Here is a 20523-nt window from a genome sequence, read left to right as displayed (position 1 = left end):
TATCATCTGTACAGTTTGTATTGATAGTGACAGGACATGTGTTGTTTATCTGTGCTGTAGGTAATTTGGAGCAGGCCAACGAGGAGCTGAGAGCAGTCATCAAGAAGATCTGGAAGAGGACCAGTATGAAGCTACTGGACCAAGTGGTGCCCCCTGCTGGTGGTCAGTCAAAACACACTATCCTAGTAGCAACAGACAAATTAGATCCCGGTAGCATATATAGACCCACACGCCCAACATCCCAGCACACTATCACACAGAAATATATTACACACACACATAATGCCTTCTCATTGTAAATACACAACAAACTCCCCCTTTCACACATAATGCCTTCTCAATGTATATACACAACAAACTCCCCCTCACACATAATGCCTTCTTATTGTAAATACACAACAAACTCCCCCTCGCACACATAATGCCTTCTCAATGTATATACACAACAAACTCCCCTTCTCACACATAATGCCTTCTCATTGTATATACACAACAAACTCCCCCTCTCACACATAATGCCTTCTCAATGTATATACACAACAAACTCCCCTTCTCACACATAATGCCTTTTCATTGTAAATACACAACAAACTCCCCCTCGCACACATAATGCCTTCTCAATGTATATACACAACAAACTCCCCCTCGCACACATAATGCCTTCTCAATGTATATACACAACAAACTCCCCTTCTCACACATAATGCCTTCTCATTGTAAATACACAACAAACTCCCCCTCGCACACATAATGCCTTCTCAATGTATATACACAACAAACTCCCCTTCTCACACATAATGCCTTCTCATTGTAAATACACAACAAACTCCCCCTCTCACGCGTAATGCCTTCTCAATGTATATACACAACAAACTCCCCCTCTCACACATAATGCCTTCTCATTGTAAATACACAACAAACTCCCCCTCGCACACATAATGCCTTCTCAATGTATATACACAACAAACTCCCCTTCTCACACATAATGCCTTCTCATTGTAAATACACAACAAACTCCCCCTCTCACACGTAATGCCTTCTCAATGTATATACACAACAAACTCCCCCTCTCACACATAATGCCTTCTCAATGTATATACACAACAAACTCCCCCTCTCACACATAATGCCTTCTCAATGTATATACACAACAAACTCCCCCTCTCACACATAATGCCTTCTCAATGTATATACACAACAAACTCCCCCTCTCACACATAATGCCTTCTCAATGTATATACACAACAAACTCCCCCTCTCACACATAATGCCTTCTCAATGTATATACACAACAAACTCCCCCTCTCACACATAATGCCTTCTCAATGTATATACACAACAAACTCCCCCTCTCACACATAATGCCTTCTCAATGTATATACACAACAAACTCCCCCTCTCACACATAATGCCTTCTCAATGTATATACACAACAAACTCCCCTCTCACACATAATGCCTTCTCAATGTATATACACAACAAACTCCCCCTCTCACACATAATGCCTTCTCAATGTATATACACAACAAACTCCCCCTCTCACACATAATGCCTTCTTAATGTATATATACAACAAACTCCCCCTCTCACACATAATGCCTTCTCAATGTATATACACAACAAACTCCCCCTCTCACACATAATGCCTTCTCAATGTATATATACAACAAACTCCCCCTCTCACACATAATGCCTTCTCAATGTATATACACAACAAACTCCCCCTCTCACACATAATGCCTTCTCAATGTATATACACAACAAACTCCCCCTCTCACACATAATGCCTTCTCAATGTATATACACAACAAACTCCCCCTCACACATAATGCCTTCTTATTGTAAATACACAACAAACTCCCCCTCTCACACATAATGCCTTCTCAATGTAAATACACAACAAACTCCCCCTCACACATAATGCCTTCTTATTGTAAATACACAACAAACTCCCCCTCGCACACATAATGCCTTCTCAATGTATATACACAACAAACTCCCCCTCTCACACATAATGCCTTCTCATTGTAAATACACAACAAACTCCCCCTCTCACACATAATGCCTTCTCAATGTATATACACAACAAACTCCCCCTCTCACACATAATAGCCTACACACACACTCTCTCTCACTCATGATTTCAGCTGTGCCCTGCTGTTTTCTGCTCTCATGTTCTCCGCAGTGTTTTTGATCTGTGTGTGTGTGTATCTACACTCTTTCTTTCCTGTTCCGGATACCACTGGAGGTTCCAGGGCGACTGTTACTGTGACTGTTACTGTGACTATTACTGTTACTGTGTGCTAGGCTTTGGGCTTGCATGGCCTCATAGTGGTAGATCACTGTTTGTCAGTGCATGCCGTACCTCTCCTACTAAACTCTCTTTCTCTCCATCTCTGTCTGTCCTTATCTCCCTCTGTCTCTCTCTCTCTGTCTCACTCTCTCTCTCTCTCCCTGTCTCACTGTCACTGTCTCTCTCTCTCTCTCTCTCTCTCTCTCTCTCTCTCTCTCTCTCTCTCTGTCTCTCTCTCGCTTTCTCTCTCCCTGTCTCACTCTCTCTCTGTCTCTCTCTCGCTTTCTCTCTCCCTGTCTCACTCTCTCTCTCTTTTTCTCTGTCTGTACTTATCTCTGTATGTCATTATCTCTGTCTGTCTTTATCTCTGCCTGTCTGTCCGTCTCTCTCTCTCTCTCCCTGTCTCACTCTCTCTCTCTCTTTTTCTCTGTCTGTACTTATCTCTGTATGTCATTATCTCTGTCTGTCTTTATCTCTGCCTGTCTGTCCGTCTCTCTCTCTCTCTCTCTCTCTCTCTCTCTCTCTCTCTCTCTCTGTTTGAGCTTTTCCACAGCTTCTGGTCCTTTCCTCTATACTGTATATCTGTGTATATAAAAAAAAACGACTCTTAAGAACTTCAGAATATTCTGAAGCAGTTCTGTTTTAGGGTGGTGGCATGGAACTAGTGTTGCCTCATTTTTCCGAACTCTGTCCCCAACGTGCTTGTTTAAAGTGACACAGACCCCTGCTTCAGAATCATTCTCACTCACTCACACGCAGACACACACACATTGTACTGTAAATGCTCACTTTGATATACTCTTGCATACATCTTCTACATCTATTTTTACATTGCTCTCATATGCACATGCTACCACATGCTACCACAAGCACACACAGATACACACTAACACTAACATACTCACATTTATACCTAGTTCTGCTTGCTTGCATGTGCTCAGTAGAGTCTAACTGCGTATTGTGCTCCTTTACACTCCAAATCCCTTTACTGGAGTGGATCTCAACTGTTTGAATACATTCCCAGGGCTGCCTCTTTTTAGTCATATCATAAATCAACTTAACAAAAACAGCTTGGCGCATTAACTCCTATTTAAATGAAGTGCCTTGCTTTACTTAGTAAATTGCTCATAATAACCTGTATTACTATTTTAACCTGCAGACTCAAGAAAGTAGATTCTGGAGGCTCCTGTGCCTCAGTGGTCCTGCCTGTGCCCTGTCTGCTATGTCTGCCCTCTCTTTCTGCCTCCTAGGCTGGGCAGGGGGTTATTAATAGAAGTGATAGTTTAGAAGATGTCAATAGGCCTAATAGAAATCTTATAATTCTTAGGAATTACAGGATCTCTATGGGAGGCCCAGCATTTAACTAGCATCGAACCATAGTTCAGCTAAGGTTTAGGTTCAATTTGAGGTGTACCAGTGAGGTATACCAGTTCTGTTTTAGGGTGGTGGCATGGAACTACAGTTGCCTCTTCTCTCCGACCTCTGTCCCCAGGCCTGAAAGATGTAATTTAGGATCTATATTCTATTATTGAATTATCATTGAGTTATTATCGAGTTATTTCTGAGTTATTATTGGGTTATTGTAGTCTTTGACCTACAGAGGCAGCTTCAGATACAGTAAAAACACCATCAACATGGATGTATATGAATGATACAGGTGATATGAGATTTCAGTGCATGAAGGTCCAGTACAGCACAGGGATCTAGGGAATAGTGTCTTATCATTTAAAGGATAACCTCATGGTTAGGGTCCAGAATCTGAGGGGAGCGGCCGGGGCGTGGGGAAGCGAAATGAGGTTGGGACTCCCAGAATGCTGTGCAGTGACCTCCTGTCTGACACAGGAAGCGTTTGTGTGGTCTGTTCACCTAGATGATGAGGTAACCGTGGGGAAGTTCTATGCCACCTTCCTGATACAGGACTACTTTAGGAAATTCAAGAAACGTAAAGAGGAGGGCCTGGTAGGGGTGCACGCCTCCCAGAACAACACAGCCATCGCTCTACAGGTGAGTATCGGTGTGTGTGTACTGTTTGTGTGTGTGCGAGCGAGCGAGCATTTGCGTTTGTGCATGTGTGCGTTTGTGTACGTGCGCGCGTTTGTGTGTGTGTGTGTGTGTGCATGCGTATGTGTGTTTGAGAGAGAGCAAGCGTCTACAAAATGTGCGAAGAAATGTGTGTGAAGAGAAAGTGTGTGCCTGAAACACTGAGAATCTGTGTGCTAATGATGTGATTTATGATTCAGCAGGTAATTCATGATCAAAGCTATTGGTGTACAGTATGACCCTGTTTATGTGATGACGTACATCAATGTATGTCTCTTTCTGAGAGGCATGTGTCTTCATCTCTATGTTAATGTTGACAATGGTATGTGTGCATATCCCAAAAGGTTCCCTATTCCCTCTATCGTGCACTACCATGGCTCTGGTCACTATGTAGGGAATAGGATGCCATTTGGGACGCAAACATTTCTGTCCGCTCACCATCGTCATCCAATGTTTTCACATGTCTATCACCCATCATCTCATGAAGCTCTCACTCACAGCAGCTTTTTTCTGTTTCCGTCACCGTTAGCTTCAAGCCATTAGGGTTTTTCTGTTTCCGTCACCGTTAGCTTCAAGCCATTCGTTTATTTTCTGTTTCCGTCACCGTTAGCTTCAAGCCATTCGTTTATTTTCTGTTTCCGTCACCGTTAGCTTCAAGCCATTCGTTTATTTTCTGTTTCCGTCACCGTTGGCTTCAAGCCATTCGTTTATTTTCTGTTTCCGTCACCGTTAGCTTCAAGCCATTCGTTTATTTTCTGTTTCCGTCACCGTTAGCTTCAAGCCATTCGTTTATTTTCTGTTTCCGTCACCGTTAGCTTCAAGCCATTCGTTTATTTTCTGTTTCCGTTACCGTTAGCTTCAAGCCTTTCGTTTATTTTCTGTTTCCGTTACCGTTAGCTTCAAGCCATTCGGGTTTTTCTGTTTCCGTCACCGTTAGCTTCAAGCCATTCGGGTTTTTCTGTTTCCGTCACCGTTAGCTTCAAGCCATTCGTTTATTTTCTGTTTCCGTCACCGTTAGCTTCAAGCCATTCGGGTTTTTCTGTTTCCGTCACCGTTAGCTTCAAGCCATTCGTTTATTTTCTGTTTCCGTCACCGTTAGCTTCAAGCCATTCGTTTATTTTCTGTTTCCGTCACCGTTAGCTTCAAGCCATTCGTTTATTTTCTGTTTCCGTCACCGTTAGCTTCAAGCCATTTGGGTTTTTCTGTTTCCGTCACCGTTAGCTTCAAGCCATTCGTTTATTTTCTGTTTCCGTCACCGTTAGCTTCAAGCCATTCGTTTATTTTCTGTTTCCGTCACCGTTAGCTTCAAGCCATTCGGGTTTTTCTGTTTCCGTCACCGTTAGCTTCAAGCCATTCGTTTATTTTCTGTTTCCGTCACCGTTAGCTTCAAGCCATTCGTTTATTTTCTGTTTCCGTCACCGTTAGCTTCAAGCCATTAGGGTTTTTCTGTTTCCGTTACCGTTAGCTTCAAGCCATTAGGGTTTTTCTGTTTCCGTCACCGTTAGCTTCAAGCCATTAGGGTTTTTCTGTTTCCGTCACCTTTAGCTTCAAGCCATGAGGGTTTACTGTTTAGCTATTCCTCTCTATATCTCCTCATATCCCTCATATTCCTAGATATACTTTTCTTCATTGAAATTGATCTATAGTAAGTAAAGTACAGTCAGTATATGCCTATTCTAATAACTGTAATACTGAGTAGTTGCAATTTTTTCTACACTGCCAAATATGTAACCAAAATTTCTCACATAACTAAGCGAGCACCCTTTGGTGAGGGAGAGCTGTATCACACAGTCAGAATAATGTCATGTCATAGGAGACACACGAAGGGCAGGGCACATTCAGGGGAGCACATTTTGTTTGTCTCTTATAAATGTTCTCATCTCTCAAAGTCTGTCTAGCACCGTCCTATATGGGCGTCTGTAAACTTCAGGTTTTGCGTGAGAGCCAGCAAAGGGCAGCTGTGTGTGCATGTGTGTGTGTGTGTGTGTGTGTGTGTGTGTGTGTGTGTGTGTGTGTGTGTGTGTGTGTGTGTGTGTGTGTGTGTGTGTGTGTGTGTGTGTGTGTGTGTGTGTGTGTGTGTGTGTGTGTGTGTGAAGAGCCTCTTTGCCTGAAAGAGAACCCCTCCTACCAGCCCTTAGCCCCTCCCTCTATTGTCATGGTTACAGGCTGGCCTTCGCACGCTACATGATATCGGGCCTGAAATTCGACGAGCGATATCATGTGACCTGCAAGATGACGAGCTAGTAGACTTTATTCCAGAGGAGGACGAGGAGATTTATAGGGTAACTTGTTCAATTCATCTGCCTGAGGGGATAAATGTATGGCACATATATTTATTTTGTCTTGCTGGAATGGATTGGTTGGGTAAATGGAATATTAGGGTAATGGTAGTCTATAATGCCCCACATCAATGTCCCTATTGGAGGTATACACTGTACACAGCAGACATAGACATACACAGTCTGTAATATGACATTTTATTTGTATAGCGCAGCGCCTTGCATCTACAGGCCAAAATCGCAATGCTCTAAACTCAGTCACAAAGGTGGACTGGACATCGTTGCATAGATCAGACCTGTAGGTGTAGGAAAAGGACCATGTACTATGTTAATCTCAGAGGAAGTAAGCCATTTGGTGTTCTTCTGTTTTTCTTTTTTCAGTTGATATGAAAAAAAAAACTATTATAGTGCCTCCATTTTGCTCACATATACCATGAAACATTGAACCAGCTTCTGAACTTATTTTCCGCCCATACAATGATTTCTGAAAGGAAAGCAAATCAACAATCACAACAATTCAACCCAGTTTGCACATAAGTAGCGTTGCATATTCATCCTCCGTGTTGAACAGAAAGTAGTCTCTGACCGTTTGACCTTGAGTCTTCTTCCACAGCGCAACGGCGGCCTGTTCGGTAACCACGTCAACCACGTGAACGGGGACCACCACCGGCGCTCATCGAGTCACCAAACCAACGCCACCCAGCGGCCCCTGCAAGTACAGCCGCCTCCGCACTACGCCCACATGGAGCAGCCGGTGGGGCGTCTCTGCCGGGCCAATGCCATGTCCCACCCTAACCACCACCATCGCCACCACCACCACAACTCCTCCTACGGCAAGTCGCCCAAGTCCACCAACATCAACTTGAACAATGCCAACGTGTCCAGTCTGCCCAACGGAGGAGGGCACCACCACCGCTACTACGAGCATGCTCCTCCCCCTGCCAACGGTTACCCTGGACACCGTGGCGGCCCCTACTACCCCGACTACGACAAGCCACCTCCTCGTGGCACGCCCCAAGGACAAAGGTGACCACACACTGACCATCAGCCATCTCTCTCTCTCTGGCCGTGAAATTAAATGGGTGACGAGTCATGTGTTGTTGAATGGGATTGAATACTTATAGTAAGAGAGAATGGGGAAATGTCTGTGGCTTGAAGCTTCATGTACTATAAACTTCAAATGCGACAATAATTTAGAAACTATAATGTCTAACCTTTAAACTCTTCCGTCCCTCCTTGTCAATTCACCTGAGCGACTCTCTGAGTCCCTCGTAGTCATACAGCTGTCTATGTGTGTATGATGATGTCAACACTAAGAGTTGTTGTACAATACAACAAGCCTGGGATATAACTTAGCATGCAGGGTAAGCATGCGGCTACCATTAGCCATAAGGCCATTCTGTGTATCTATCATTACAGATTGCCAAAGGCAGGACCTAGCCTCTCCTTATCAAACGTTTTCCTTGTCACTGACCTATAGCACGTACCCTCTCAGACCCTCCCTTAAACTGACCAATCCCAGCTTTTTCATTCCATATAAGTGGCTAACGACACACATTTTATATTTCTTCAGGCTACCATCACACAAGCAGTCCATGCATCTCCCTGGAGCACCCCAGGGTTGGGTTCAACGTCCATTTCAATTCTTTTCATTTCAGAAAATGTTGTCCCCCCCAAACATTGGTACACACATCTGTCACCCCTCTGTCTTCCTTCTTCAATTATACATATATAAGAATGCATGTATATGTTTCATATACTGTATGATATATATGTGACTCCCTACCCTTTCTGTTCTCTCCTCCTTTTCTTCTACCTTAACCAAATGCTTTCTCTCAACCATCTCTCTGCTTTCTTGGACAGAAGGCGCTACTATGAAACCTATGTTAGGTACTGTATGTTACTTTCCTAGGTATGTCTAGAGCCGTATGTGTCCACCATGACAAAGGGGAACTTTTCATTTGAATTCCGTTTTTTGGGGCCAGTTTGTGACTGACTGCATCCCTTCTAAGGTTGCAAAATGCCTGTAACTGGTTCTGGCAATATTCTAACCGGGATTTCTGGAAAACCTCTGAGTTTTGGGGAAGGTACTGGAATTTTGCAACCCTAATCCCTGCTCAGTTAGTGCTGAGTGTTCTAGTCAGTCATCCCTCTCCCTGTCTCTGCACCACCTGTCTGTGGAGTAGTATCTCTTGACCCAGTGTTCTGATGTTTGACAGAGAAAGGAGAGGCCTGATTGGCCAGCACACTGCCTAGCCCTAGACCAGTCTTGCTGTGTGCATGTGTCTGCTAGGAAGAGAGCACTGCTAAAAGAGAATTGAACTGAAGTGCTTGCCTTGGAGGAACTCGGATGCTCAAACCACATGGATATGTATGGAAACTTACCTTACTCACCCTAGCTCTGATACTTCCTAAGAGGCCAACAACGACCAGTATAAAAACCCTCAGAAATGTCTTTGAATAAAGGGTCACTTCACCCAAATTACAAAATTATACTGGTTTCCTTATCCTGTAAGCAGTCTATGGACAAACCAAAGCATAGATTGCTGTTCTCCCTTGTCCATAGACTGCTTGCAGGGTAAGGAAACCAAAATGTAATTGTGTAATTTGGGTGAACTATCCCTTTAAGTAAACCATGGATGAGATGGGTAATAAGGAAATGTAAGTTTTGATACATTTGATTGAAGACTTCCCAAATGAACGTACAGGAAACCATAGTTTTCCTTTGACAAAATAAGTGTTAGTGAACACTGAGGGATGCTCTTCGATACTATATGCTATGTCCACTGGTCTACTGCTTCTACTGTCTATGTCACTGTTGTCTTGATGAGGCTGCGGTGGTGGATGATGAGGGCGTTGGTTCTGTTGCATCGCTGCCCCCTGGAGGCTGGAGGTTTGCGTCTGCATGGCAGTGCATGGCCCTGTTCCCCCACGACCCCCCTCGCAGTCCAACACCACCAGTGGAGGCTAGTGAAGGGAGGACCGCTCATAGTAATGTCTGGAACCGGTACCATTCTATTCATTCCATTCGAGCCATTACAATGAGCCCATCCTCCGATTTGAAAGTGACACCAGCCTCCACTGGGCACCACCCCTCCTCTGAACTCTGACTCCTAACCCCCTCCTAGGTCCCACGTGGGAGACGTCCGTCACCCGACCATCCGGCGGGAGGAGGAGTTTGACGATGACAGGTACTCAGGAGAGTACTATAGCGGGGAGGAGTTCTACGAGGACGACAGCATGTTGTCAGGAGACAGGTAAAGTAACACTCCACCTGTATAGCCTCACAGAAATACATGTCTTATCTTATATATTGTTTATACACTATAAATACAAAAGTGTGTGGACACCCCTTCAAATGATTGGATTTGGCTATTTCAGCCTCACCCGTTTCTGACAGGTGTATAAAATTGAGCACACAGCCATGCAATCTCCATAGACAATCATTGACAGTAGAATGACCTGTACTGAAGAGCTCAGTGACTTTCAATGTGGAACCGCCATAGGATGCAACCTTTCCAACAAGTCAGTTCGTCAAATTTCTGCATTGCTAGGGCTGTCCCGGTCAACTGTAATGGCAGTTATTGTGATGTGGAAACATCTAGGACACAACAACGGCTCAGTGCGAAGTGGTAGGCCACATAAAGCTCACAGAATGGGACTGTCGAGTGCTGAAACACGTAGCGCGTAAAAGTCATCTTTCTCTGATTCCAACACTTACTACCGAGTTCCAAACCGCCTCTGGAAGCACCGTCAGCACAAGATCTGTTAATCGGGAGCTTCATGAAATGGGCTTCAATGGCCGAGCAGCCGCACATAAGCATAAGATCACCATGTGTAATGCCAAGTGTCAGCTGGAGTGGTATAAAGCCCACCGCCATTGTACTCTGGAGCAGTGGAAACGCGTTCTCTGGAGTGATGAATCATGCTTTACCATCTGGTAGGCCGACGGACAAATCTGGGTTTGGCAGATTCCAGGAGAACGCTACCTGCCCGAATGCTTAGTGCCAACTGTAAAGTCTGGTGAAGGAGGAGTAATGTTCTGGGGCTGTTTTTCAACAGTTTGGGTAAGGCCCTTTCGTGTTTCATCATCGCAATGTCCCTATGCATAAAGCGAGGTCCATACAGAAATGTTTTGTTGAGATTGGTGAGAAAGAACCTGACTGGCCTGCACAGAGCCCTGACCTCAACCCCATCAAACACCTTTGGGATGAATTAGAACGCCGACTGTGAGCCAGGCCTAATCGTCCAACATTAGTGCCCGACCTCACTAATGCTTTTGTGGCTGAATGGAAGCAAGTCCTTGTATCCAACATCAAGTGGAAAGCCTTCCCAGAAGCGTAGAGGCTGTTATAGCAGCAAAGGGCGGACCAACTCCATATTAATGCCCATGATTTTGGAATGAGATGTTCGACAAGCAGGTGTCTACATACTTCTGGTCATGTAGTGTACCTCACAATTCGTTCTCTTCTGCTAGAGCAGGGGTCTCAAACTAGCGGCCCGCAAGCCAGATGTGGACCTGAAGCCTATTAAACCTGGCCCGCTATATTTTTTTTAAGTACAGTGCCTTGCGAAAGTATTCGGCCCCCTTGAACTTTGCGACCTTTTGCCACATTTCAGGCTTCAAACATAAAGATATAAAACTGTATTTTTTTGTGAAGAATCAACAACAAGTGGGACACAATAATGAAGTGGAACGACATTTATTGGATATTTCAAACTTTTTTAACAAATCAAAAACTGAAAAATTGGGCGTGCAAAATTATTCAGCCCCTTTACTTTCAGTGCAGCAAACTCTCTCCAGAAGTTCAGTGAGGATCTCTGAATGATCCAATGTTGACCTAAATGACTAATGATGATAAATACAATCCACCTGTGTGTAATCAAGTTTCCGTATCAATGCACCTGCACTGTGATAGTCTCAGAGGTCCGTTAAAAGCGCAGAGAGCATCATGAAGAACAAGGAACACACCAGGCAGGTCCGAGATACTGTTGTGAAGAAGTTTAAAGCCGGATTTGGATACAAAAAGATTTCCCAAGCTTTAAACATCCCAAGGAGCACTGTGCAAGCGATAATATTGAAATGGAAGGAGTATCAGACCACTGCAAATCTACCAAGACCTGGCCGTCCCTCTAAACTTTCAGCTCAAACAAGGAGAAGACTGATCAGAGATGCAGCCAAGAGGCCCATGATCACTCTGGATGAACTGCAGAGATCTACAGCTGAGGTGGGAGACTCTGTCCATAGGACAACAATCAGTCGTATATTGCACAAATCTGGCCTTTATGGAAGAGTGGCAAGAAGAAAGCCATTTCTTAAAGATATCCATAAAAAGTGTTGTTTAAAGTTTGCCACAAGCCACCTGGGAGACACACCAAACATGTGGAAGAAGGTGCTCTGGTCAGATGAAACCAAAATTGAACATTTTGGCAACAATGCAAAACGTTATGTTTGGCGTAAAAGCAACACATCTCATCACCCTGAACACACCATCCCCACTGTCAAACATGGTGGTGGCAGCATCATGGTTTGGGCCTGCTTTTCTTCAGCAGGGACAGGGAAGATGGTTAAAATTGATGGGGAAATGGATGGAGCCAAATACAGGACCATTCTGGAAGAAAATCTGATGGAGTCTGCAAAAGACCTGAGACTGGGACGGAGATTTGTCTTCCAACAAGACAATGATCCAAAACATAAAGCAAAATCTACAATGGAATGGTTCAAAAATAAACATATCCAGGTGTTAGAATGGCCAAGTCAAAGTCCAGACCTGAATCCAATTGAGAATCTGTGGAAAGAACTGAAAACTGCTCTTCACAAATGCTCTCCATCCAACCTCACTGAGCTCGAGCTGTTTTGCAAGGAGGAATGGGAAAAAATTTCAGTCTCTCGATGTGCAAAACTGATAGAGACATACCCCAAGCGACTTACAGCTGTAATCGCAGCAAAAGGTGACGCTACAAAGTATTAACTTAAGGGGGCTGAATAATTTTGCACGGCCAATTTTTCAGTTTTTGATTTGTTAAAAAAGTTTGAAATATCCAATAAATGCCGTTCCACTTCATGATTGTGTCCCACTTGTTGTTGATTCTTCACAAAAAAATACAGTTTTATATCTTTATGTTTGAAGCCTAAAATGTGGCAAAAGGTCGCAAAGTTCAAGGGGGCCGAATACTTTCGCAAGGCACTGTAGCTAGTTCACCTCCAACACCCTATCCTTGGCTTCCAGGAGGTCCTATAAAGAATACCTGGACAGGTACCAGAGCAGTGACACGGAGTATGAGACTCCTAGAGGCTACCACCACCCCGACAGTTACTATGACGACGATGAGCAGCCCCTCTACCAAGATGGAAGGAGGTCGCCTAAGAGACGGATGCTTCCTGCCACGCCTCAAGGTAACGCCCCTCCTCTCTACCCAGAAATGCTTCTGATGCTTGTCATCAAATATACTGTTACTGAGGTTAGATAAAAGCTAATAGTTATTCACACACACATGCACAGTTTTGGACTCTTTCATTAAACTGCCTTGCCACTGACTTGGTACTGTATCATTTTAAAGACACCTTCATGACATTTTGTTTGTTTGTGAATGTGTGTTGATGCCCTTTAGTTGCATGTCGTCATTGTTTCCTGCATGAGTAGTTTAGTTTCACTAGTTTCATCCTCCTGTCCTGTCCACCTATCCGCCACACACCCAGGTCACCGGAGGCCCTCCTTCAACTTTGAGTGTCTAAGAAGGCAAGGCAGTCAGGACGAGCTGCCACACCAACGCACTGCACTACCACTGCACCTAATGCAGCACCAGGTAACACACACACACTTCTCACAGTGCACTGCTGTACAACTGCATGGAATGTACCACCAGGTAACACGTACAGTAGACAGCTCTGCGTCCGCACCGAATGCACCTCCATGTAGTTCACACATACATTCACACACATTCATATTACTAGTGCACTATGTTGCATGAATTGATTCACCAACGCAGTGCTTCACCAGGGGTTCTAGACCAGTGTGTTTGTTACTTTCCGTCCGTCCCTTCCTCTACAGGTGATGGCTGTTGCAGGGCTGGACTCCAGCAGAGCCCACCGTCTCTCCCCCACCCGCTCCACCCGCTCCTGGGCCACTCCCCCGCCACTCCAGCCAGTAAGGAACAGTCGCCCTACTACACGCCCCTCATCAGGGTCGATCTCCCCGGACGCAGGTATATAAAAGACTCCTTCATTGTTCTGTCTGTTCGTCTGATGAAGACTACAGATTGGTTTTAGTAATGTGAGACCCTTATTTTGTGACTAATGTGGGACTTTTATTTTTAATATATCTGTTATTTTGGCACTTAACAAAATAAAATGACAAAATGACACATTGGTTTTCTAACATTGTAAGCAGTCTATGGACAAGGTATGACAGCAATTCATTCTTTGGGTTCATTTTCCTGGCACTGTTTCCACATGCTGACGTTTTAGCATTTGTAGCACAAATCCCATTCAAGTAATAGGGCCGATATTAGTATCTTTCATGCATCATGTACAAAAATGCTTGTCCATAGACAGTTTACAGGGAAAGGAAACCAATATGTAATTTTGTCAGTTGGGTGAACTATCCCTTTAAAATAAAACATGAAGAGGTGCTAAAGCGAGGAGCAGAACCGGAACGAGGAGCGGAACCCTCTCTCTTTGGAAGTTACGGGCTGAACATTCCTTCCCTTTTCCGAAATTCGAAAGATGCTAATACTTGCAAAAACGTTATTTTGAGATTTTGGGACCATAAGGTTCTATCTGCAAAAAGATGATTCTAAGATAACTGGCTTTAAAGTTCAGAACCCTCACTGGTTTTAATGTGGTTAGTCATTTTTATATTGCATTCTTTTGAGCTTAAACAGCATGTACTGGGGTATTTCGAGTTCTACATATCAAATCAAATCACATTTTATTTGTCACATGCACCGAATAGACCTACCGTGAAATGCTTACTGACAAGCCCTAACCAACAAAAAAAGTGAGGTAGAAAATATTTGCTAAAAGAAAAAAACTAAAGTAATAAAAGAAAGTGACATAATAAAATAACAGTAATGAGGCTCTATATACAGGGGGAACCGGTACAGAGTCAGTGTGGAGGGTATATACAGGGGGAACCGGTACAGAGTCAGTGTGGAGGGTATATACAGGGGGAACCAGTACAGAGTCAGTGTGGAGGGTATATACAGGGGGAACCGGTACAGAGTCAGTGTGGAGGGTTTATACAGGGGGAACCAGTACAGAGTCAGTGTGGAGGGTATATACAGGGGGAACCGGTACAGAGTCAGTGTGGAGGGTATATACAGGGGGAACCAGTACAGAGTCAGTGTGGAGGGTATATACAGGGGGAACCGGTACAGAGTCAGTGTGGAGGGTATATACAGGGGGAACCAGTACAGAGTCAGTGTGAAGGGTATATACAGGGGGAACCAGCACAGAGTCAGTGTGGAGGGTATATACAGGGGGAACCAGTACAGAGTCAGTGTGGAGGGTATATACAGGGGGAACCAGTACAGAGTCAGTGTGGAGGGTATATACAGGGGGAACCGGTACAGAGTCAGTGTGGAGGGTATATACAGGGGGAACCGGTACAGAGTCAGTGTGGAGGCTATATACAGGGGGAACCAGTACAGAGTCAGTGTGCGGGGGTATATACAGGGGGAACCGGTACAGAGTCAGTGTGGAGCGTATATACAGGGGGAACCGGTACAGAGTCAGTGTGCGGGGGTATATACAGGGGGAACCAGTACAGAGTCAGTGTGGAGGGTATATACAGGGGGAACCAGTACAGAGTCAGTGTGGAGGGTATATACAGGGGGAACCAGTACAGAGTCAGTGTGGAGGGTATATACAGGGGGAACCGGTACAGAGTCAGTGTGGAGGGTATATACAGGGGGAACCAGTACAGAGTCAGTGTGCGGGGGTACAGGTCAGTTGAGGTAATTTGTACATGTAGGTAGGGGTGAATAGATAATAAACAGTGAGTAGTAGCAGTGTAAAAAAGGGGATCAATGCAAATAGCCAGATAAGTAGAGAACATTGAACAGAACAGGGCTATGTCAATAACTACATTTTGACAAAAATGCAGATAGAACCTAATAGTCCCAAGCTCTCGATTTGACCAAATAACCAGTGAAAAGCCCAAACACCGAAACTACTTCTGCTCGCCATACCACGCATCCCATTCCTTCGCGACAGAATCTTAAAACGATTAGTCTTGGAAAGGTTGCAGGTGCCACGCTCACTTTGATTATTTTGGTCATAAGAAAGCTGTGTAGAACTCTGATAACAACCATTGAGTTACTATTTTCATTCAATCATTCTCATCCTTCACCTTTCCTCCATTGCACTCCAAGAGTGTCTGAATCTCTTCTTCTCTTCAGGGAGAGTGCCACCAGCAGCCAGGTGTCTGTGAGGAAGAGTTCGTGGTACACAGACGACCCAGAGTACTCCCAGAGGACCTACTCCCCCGTCCACCTCCAGCTGCCCCCAGAGTACCGACAGCATTACCACCAGAAGAGAGGCAGCGCTACCAGCCTGGTGGAGGCGGTGAGGCAGGGGAGGGCAGGGAAGGGGAGGGTGGGTGGGTTGGTGTCCAGGGGCCAGTTGCACCAGTCGGTCGTAAGTGTGTCGTAACTACGTCCAACTACGTCCAACGCTCTACGCCGGACCTAAAAATGATACCACCTGGGCATAATCCCTTTTATGAGCTACGCCTGGGTGTAGATTCTACACCTTGTAGGGGGCAGGGCCCGCTTGCATACAAAATATTAAGTGTTTCCCTTAAGGGTTTAGCTTAAGGAATAATTTTCCCTTACCTAAGGGAATTGTTTAAGGGCGTTGCATCGAGCCCCTCAAATATTTCCTTATCTAAGTGCATACTTAATTAAGGTGTTTTACTGGCATGTATGGCAAAAGAGTATCTGGTTACCATTGAGACGGCCTGATTCACTGAATAAACCTCTCTTCATTTTGTGAGATAGCAACTTAGAACTTCTACAATCCAGACAGGATAACCAAATTGCGTCAGAAGATAATGTTTTTTGTAGTTACTTTTTTTCAACTTGTTTATATTGCTTTCTAGTACGACAAGCTAGCTTCAGAGTAGCTATAGCTAACGAGCCAGCTAGCTTCAAGTAAAATCACATTTTATTTGTCACATATACGTGTTTAGCAGATGTTATTGCGGGTGTAGTGAAATGCTTGTGCTTCTAGCTCCGACAGTGCAGTGATATCTAACAAGTGATATCTAACAGTTTCACAACATATACCCAAAATACACATAAATCTAAGTAAGGAATGGATTAAGAATATATACACATATATGTCAGAGCGGCATTGGACTAAGATATAGTGGCATAGTATAGAGTACAGTATATACAGTCGTGGCCAAAAGTTTTGAGAATGACACAAATATTAATTTTCACAAAGTCTGCTGCCTCAGTTTGTATGATGGAAATTTGCATATACTCCCGAATGTTATGAAGAGTGATCAGATGAATTGCAATTAATAGCAAAGTCCCTATTTTCCATGCAAATGAACTGAATCGCAAAAAAACATTTCCACTGCATTTCAGCCCTACCACAAAAGGACCAGATGACATCGTGTCAGTAATTCTCTCGTTAACACAGGTGTGAGTGTTGACGAGGCCAAGGCTGGAGATCACTCTGTCATGCTGATTGAGTTTGAATAACAGACTGGAAGCTTCAAAAGGAGGGTGGTGCTTGGAATCATTGTTCTTCCTCTGTCAACCATGGTTACCAGCAATCGCCAGAACCGTCTCCTAAAGTTGATTCAGCTGCGGGATCGGGGCACCACCAGTTCAGAGCTTGCTCAGGAATGGCAGCAGACAGGTGTGAGTGCATCTACACGCACAGTGAGGCAAAGACTTTTGGAGGATGGCCTGGTGTCAAGAAGGGCAGCAAAGAAGCCACTTCTCTCCAGGGAAAACATCAGGGACAGACTGATATTCTGTAAAAGGTACACGGATTGGACTGCTGAGGACTGGGGTAAAGTCATTTTCTCTGATGAATCCCCTTTCCGATTGTTTGGGGCATCCGGAAAAAAGCTTGTCCGGAGAAGACAAGGTGAGTGCTTCCATCAGTCCTGTGTCATGCCAACAGTAAAGCATCCTGAGGCCATTCATGTGTGGGGTTTCTTCTCAGCCAAGGGAGTAGGTTCACTCACAATTTTGCCTAAGAACACAGCCATGAATAAAGAATGGTACCAACACATCCTCCGAGAGCAACTTTTCCCAACATCCAGGAACAGTTTGGTGACAAACAATGCCTTTTCCAGCATGATGGAGCACCTTGCCATAAGTCAAAAGTGATAATTAAGTGGCTTGGGGAACAAAACATCAATATTTTGGGTCCATGGTCAGGAAACTCCCCAGACCTTAATCCCATTGAGAACTTGTGGTCAATCCTCAAGAGGCGGGTGGACAAACAAAAACTCACTTATTCTGACCAACTCCAAGCATTGATTATGCAAGAATGGGCTGCTATCAGTCAGGATGTGGCCCAGAAGTTAATTGACAGCATGCCAGGGTGGATTGCAGAGGTCTTGAAAAAGAAGTGTCAACACTGCAAATATTGACTCTTTGCATCAACTTCATGTAATTGTCAATAAAAGCCTTTGAAATGCTTGTAATTATACTTCAGTATTCCATAGTAACATCTGACAAAAATATCTAAAGACACTGAAGCAGCAGACTTTGTGGAAATTAATATTTGTGTCCTTCTAAAAAAATGGCCACGACAGTACATATGAGATGGGTTATGCAATATTTACACACAATTAAAGTACAGTTTACACATATGATATGAGTAATGCAAGATACGGAGACATTATTAAAGTGGCTAGTGTTTCCTAATCAATGTCTATAGGCAGCAGCCTCTGATGTGCTGGAGATGCCTGTTTAACAGTCAGTGGTGTAGTATAGAATACAATACAGTATATACATATGAAATCGGTGATGTAATATGTAAACATGTCACATGTAATATGTAAACACAATTTAAAGTGAATAAGATACCATAGAATAGTGTGGAGTGCAGTTCATACAGTGGGGAGAACAAGTATTTGATACACTGCCGATTTTGCAGGTTTTCCTACTTACAAAGCATGTAGAGGTCTGTAATTTTTATCATAGGTACAACTTTGAGAGACGGTATCTAAAACAAAAATCCAGAAAATCACATTGTATGATTATTAAGTAATTCATTAGCATTTTATTACATGACATAAGTATTTGATACATCAGAAAAGCAGAACTTAATATTTGGTACAGAAACCTTTGTTTGCAATTACAGAGTTCTTGACCAGGTTTGCACACACTGCAGCGGGGATTTTGGCCCACTCCTCCATACAGACCTTCTCCAGATCCTTCAGGTTTCGGGGCTGTCGCTGGGCAATACGGACTTTCAGCTCCCTCCAAAGATGTTCTATTGGGTTCAGGTCTGGAGACTGGCTAGGCCACTCCAGGACATTGAGATGCTTCTTATGGAGCCACTCCTTAGTTGCCCTGGCTGTGTGTTTCGGGTCGTTGTCATGCTGGAAGACCCAGCCACGACCCATCTTCAATGCTCTTACTGAGGGAAGGAGGTTGTTGGCCAAGATTTCACGATACATGGCCCCATCCATCCTCCCCTCAATACTGTGCAGTCGTCCTGTCCCCTTTGCAGAAAAGCATCCCCAAAGAATGATGTTTCCACCTCCATGCTTCACGGTTGGGATGGTGTTCTTGGGGTTGTACTCATCCTTCTTCTTCCTCCAAACACGGCGAGTGGAGTTTAGACCAAAAAGCTCTATTTTAGTCTCATCAGACCACATTACCTTCTCCCATTCCTCCTCTGGATCATCGAGATGGTCATTGGCAAACTTCAGACGGGCCTGGACATGCGCTGGCTTGAGTAGGGGGACCTTGCGTGCGCTGCAGGATTTGAATCCATGACGGCGTAGTGTGTTACTAAGGGTTTTCTTTGAGACTGTGGTCCCAGCTCTCTTCAGGTCATTGACCAGGTCCTGCCGTGTAGTTCTGGGCTGATCCCTCACCTTCCTCATGATCATTGATGCCCCATGAAGTGAGATCTTGCATGGAGACCCAGACCGAGGGTGATTGACCGTCATCTTGAACTTCTTATATTTTCTAATAATTGCGCCAACAGTTGTTGCCTTCTCACCAAGCTGCTTGCCTATTGTCCTGTAGCCCATCCCAGCCTTATGCTGGTCTACAATTTTATCCCTGATGTCCTTACACAGCTCTCTGGTCTTGGCCATTGTGGAGAGGTTGGAGTCTGTTAGATTGAGTGTGTGAACAGGTGTCTTTTATACAGGTAACGAGTTCAAACAGGTGCAGTTAATACAGGTAATGAGTGGAGAACAGGAGGGCTTCTTAAAGAAAAACTAACAGGTCTGTGAGAGCCGGAATTCTTACTGGTTGGTAGGTGATCAAATACTTATGTCATGCAATAAAATGCAAATGAATTACTTAAAAATCATACAATGTGATTTTCTGGATTTTTGTTTTAGATTCCGTCTCTCACAGTTGAAGTATACATATGATAAAAATTACAGACCTCTACATGCTTTGTAAGTAAGAAACCTGCAAAATCGGCAGTGTATCGAATACTTGTTCTCCCCACTGTACATATGAGATGAGTAATGCTAGATACAGAAACATTATTAAAGTGGCTAGTGATCCATTTCTAAAAGTGGCCAGTGATTCCTAATCTATGTCTATTGGCAGCCGAATCTGATGTGCTAGAGATGGCTGTTTAGAGATGGCTGTTTAGTATCTCGGTCCCAGCTTTGATGCACCTGTACTGACCTCGCCTTCTGGATGTTAGCAGGGTGAACGGGCAGGGGTTCGGGTGGTTGATATCCTTGA

The 20523-nt window shown here is 44.2% G+C and overlaps 1 pseudogene; it reads left to right on the top strand.

The window, feature by feature from the left end:
- LOC118375447 (voltage-dependent L-type calcium channel subunit alpha-1D-like) overlaps positions 1-20523 on the top strand; it is a 162288-nt pseudogene that overhangs the window by 136840 nt on the left and 4925 nt on the right.

The sequence above is a fragment of the Oncorhynchus keta genome, chromosome 21, assembly GCF_023373465.1.
Source record: "Oncorhynchus keta strain PuntledgeMale-10-30-2019 chromosome 21, Oket_V2, whole genome shotgun sequence".
NCBI lineage: Eukaryota > Metazoa > Chordata > Actinopteri > Salmoniformes > Salmonidae > Oncorhynchus > Oncorhynchus keta.
Note: the sequence above shows the minus strand (reverse complement) of the source record. Positions and strands in the feature narration are given on the sequence as shown.